The sequence below is a fragment of the Trematomus bernacchii genome, unplaced genomic scaffold (assembly GCF_902827165.1).
Source record: "Trematomus bernacchii unplaced genomic scaffold, fTreBer1.1, whole genome shotgun sequence".
Classification (NCBI taxonomy): domain Eukaryota; kingdom Metazoa; phylum Chordata; class Actinopteri; order Perciformes; family Nototheniidae; genus Trematomus; species Trematomus bernacchii.
Genome location: NW_022987899.1, coordinates 4,568,977 through 4,573,479, shown reverse-complemented (window position 1 = coordinate 4,573,479; position 4,503 = coordinate 4,568,977).

The window sequence follows — 4,503 nt, the reverse complement described above, 5'->3', positions numbered from 1 at the left end:
TTATTAATACCGGAGTTAATAACTGGAAAAAGTAAATGTATGCATTTTATTATAAAGTTGTGTATATTTACAGACTGTTGCAAAAACTAAGAAGCTTATAAACATCAGGTTTAAAACTAAAAGAGCTTCACAAAAAAGTAACACAATTAAAGATGTTTGGAGTTTTATTTGAGTTATTAATTTACATTTTTTGTCAAAGAGATGCTGATTTGAAACCGTTGTTACATACAGTTACGGCATTTCCTGTTTCTGCCGGAGAGAGGGGAGTTTGTCCCAAAGCTTGCCGCTGTATTTACTCCCTCCATCTGACAGGAGGGAGCCTCATGTGTCACTCCACGGAGTTCACTCTGTCACGGAGGGGGAGTGTGTAGGGGTAGGGTGTAGGGCAGGGGTGGGCATTTTACGGCCCGCGTGAGGTTGATCATAAATTATAACATAATGAAAAAAAACAGCAACCTTTTCAAAATAAAAGCAACACAGCTGTATTGCTTGCATGGCGTAAATACTTTTCTAACTGTGTTCTTCTGCTGTTTTTTTAATTTATTTACGTAAACGCGCATGCCGTGAACAGCTACGAGTGATGCTGGCCGGCTAGTCCTCGAAATGTCCGCTAAGGGCAAAAAAAGAAAGATCGATACTGAATGCCGCATTTTCAACAAGACATGGACCGCTACGTATTTATTTACAGAAGTGAAAGGTAAAGCTGTGTGTTTAGTTTGTGGTGCGCAGGTCGCTGTGTTCAAGGAGTACAATTTGAGTCGCCACTATGCTACCAAACACGCAGATAAATACAAGAACCTGTCTGAGGAAGAGCGGGCAAAGGGGTCGGATGCTTTGCTAGCTAAGCTGCAAAGCCAACAACACATTTTCACAAAACATTCCACATCCAGAGATGCAGCTGTCAAGACGAGTTATGTCTTAAAAGTAAACCGTTTTTGGACGGAGAGTTCATTAAGGAGTGTTTGTTGGACTCTGCCACACTAATATGCCCGGAGAAAAAGGAGGCATTTGAGAAAGTGCCGCTCTCCCGACGCACTGTTACGAGGAGATTTGAGGACATCGCGGGAAATCTGGAGCTTCAGCTGCAGAACAGAGCGGTCAACTTTGACTTTTTTTCCTTGGCTTTGGATGAGAGATGCGATGTACGTGACACTGCCTAGCTTATGGAGCTAATTTCCTGCCATAACTCCACAAACAAACTAAACAGGTTTTACAAATGCCTCATGATTCACTAACAAACACAATGTGGTTTGCAAATACAAAACACCATCTACAAACTAATGCATTTAGTTTTGCAAAGAAAAAACGTATCTATCAAATAAACACATACCATTATTCTAATAAATCATGTTTCATAGACAAATTCAGCATAGGTTTTACAAGTACACACATTTTTTTTACAACTACAACACTTATTTTTACAAGTACAAAACTTGTTTTTACAACTACAACACTTTTTTTTACAAGTACAAAACTTGTTTTTACAACTACAAAACTTTTTCTTCTCACGGCGGAATATTACTGCCAAAAGTCACGTGAGTGAGTCACGTGACTTTTGGCAGTAATATTCCGCCGTGGTTGTGCTCATACACACTCACACATGCTCACTCACACATGCTCCACGGCAGCAGGGGGCACTACTGAGTCCATTGGGAAGGCGGGAGGTTGAGCAGAGCATGGAACAGCTCTTGCCAGCCTGATGACAGCGGTGTTTCTAGCGATCCAGCATCTGAATTTAGCGATCACAACGAAAACAGCCAAGACACATATTGAGCCCAGAAAATGAATGTTCTTAGGGCTGTAAATATAATAAGCCTTTGTCTAAAATAGACAACATTGTAACTAAGGAGATTTAAACTATACAGCGATTCTGCACTCGGTCAATCAGCTGCTCTTCATTTTCTTTCCTGCTATATTCAATGAGTGATACAAATATTTTTTACCATACGTTCTGAATAAAACTGATACTGTTGGACTCGGTACTAGTTGACTGCTACCAGAAATAAAAGGAAGTACTTTACTGTGTACTTTGTGAGTAATCCTCTGTCAGAGTCCCCTCCATAGTACATAATGCATGTTTTTTGCTATCTTTGATGAATGATAAAAGGGTCATTCCAGAATTGGAGGACAATTTAGACACCAACATTTTTGAAAAATGAACCTTTCATTTGATTATTTTTTGTTATGTATTTAGGAAAAACAGATAATAAACCATAAAAAAAAGTGATTTGCCCAGCTAAGGCATCAAATGTATATTTTCCAATGAAGAATTAACCCTGTTACTCTAATTATAGTAACAGGGTTGCAAGTAACAGGGTTGAAAATCAATGCTAATTTTAGCTTTTACCTCAGGAATTAATGCTAGCTGCACAATGTAATGCTATTGTCAAGGAATGGACACACTTTATATTATATTTATATTTATATATATTTAACAAAAGAAAGATACATTTGAAATTAATTTGTTTTTGTCTCATAATTTGAGTAACAGGGTTGCGTTTGTATGAGTGCCACACTCCTTCAAGAGTGACAAGATTGGAAATATATTACAAATAAAAGAGAGGACTTAGCTTTGGTCTACCCATGGTAGTAACACATGGCTTGCTGATGTCCTTTCCACTGTGTCATGCGACAAACAGTTTTTTCACTTCCTCTGCCAAGCTAAAAAGGTTTCGGTAGGGTTGCGCGCATGTTGAGGGACACACCTTCTGTGCAAAATTACTGTTATTTAAAATGTGTTTATGATTTAACAAATTGATTTTACCATTACAAGACACATATATCAATAGAATAATAATGTAACATTAATGACAGACATAATATGAGGTCCTTGGCACTCTAGAGGGGTCATTTTGTGATCATGGGGCATCACCCTTACAGCATCAGGACAATATCATATGGAGTCAGATACTGGAAGTGGGCTGGAGGCGTTAACTGGGACTGATGGAAGGATGAGGCTGATGAGACTGAAGAATCTGCGAGGAACGAACTAGCGGCAGAGGAATAATTATATATTAAAAGACAGCAGCATCATAAGAGGGCAACCATGTGACAGAGTGTGTTACTTTGCTGAAGGATATTTGTGACCAGCTATCCATTCCAGGCCAGACTCTAAAGACTTTCCAAGGTGTGAAAATGCTGCTGCCGGAGTACTGACTGGAAGTATTGCTGATATCATGTCTACCATCCTCTTAAAATACTCTGTCCAACAATATCAGTCTCAGGAAGAAATGTTTTTTAACGCTTATTAAAAGAAAAACATGCATTCTTGTACTCAGGAGGGGACATTGACAGAGGATTACTGGAAAAGTACACAATAAGTACTTCATAGTACTTGTGGGGGTAGTTTCAGTAGTACTGAGTCCAACAGGATCAATCTCACGAAGAACTAATGGCAACAAAAAAGAATTCCCTCATCAAACTTAGCAGAAGTGGCTTGATTTTGTTCACAGGAGGGGACTTTGACAGAGTATTTCTCAAAAAATACACAGTAAAAGTACTTCAATGTATTGTTAGTAGTAGGCTTACTAATACAAAGTCAAACCGTATCAATTTCATTAAGAACTAATGGTAACATTTTATTTTTATCATTCATCAAAGATAGCAAAAAACATGCATTATGTACTATGGAGGGGACTCTGACAGAGGATTACTCACAAAGTACACAGTAAAGTACTTCATTTTATTTCTGGTTGCAGTCAACTAGTACCAAGTCCAACAGTGTCAGTTTTATTAAGAACTTGTGGTAAAAAATATTTGTATCACTCATTGAATATAGCAGGAATAAAAATGAAAACAGCTGATTGACCGAGTGCAGAATCGCTGTATACAGGGGCGGACTGGGACTACAAATCAGCCCGGGACTCTCGACCGGCCCACTTCGGTACCGCCGGCCCAACTCGGTACCGCAAGTAAGCGGCCCACCTCGGTGGTGCCGCAAGTAAATACCGCGAGGAAATTGTCGACGGGGGGGAAGGGGGGGTGAGCAGTGACTTATCCGACCGGCCCACTTCAGTACCGGCCCATCGGGATTCGTCCCGAACGTCCCCTGGCTGTATATATAGTTTAAATCTCCTTAGTTACAATGTTGTCCATTTTAGACAAAGGCTTATTATATTTACAGCCCCTAATAACATTTATTTTCCGGGCTCAATATGTGTCTTGGCTGTTTTCGTTGTGATCGCTAAATTCACCTTGTTTATAATATTATCACTATAACACCTGTCATCAGACTGGCAAGGGCTGTTCCATGCTCTGCTCAACCTCCCGTCTTCCCAATGGACTCAGTAGCGCCCCCTGCTGCCGTGTAGCATGTGTGAGTGAGCATGTGTGACTGTGTATGAGCCAGCCACGGCGGAATATTACTGCCAAAAGTCACGTGACTCACTCACGTGACTTTTGGCAGTAATATTCCGCCGTGAGAAGAAAAAGTTTTGTACTTGTAAAAAAAAGTTTTGTAGTTGTAAAACAAAGTGTTGTAGTTGTAAAACAAATTTGTGCACT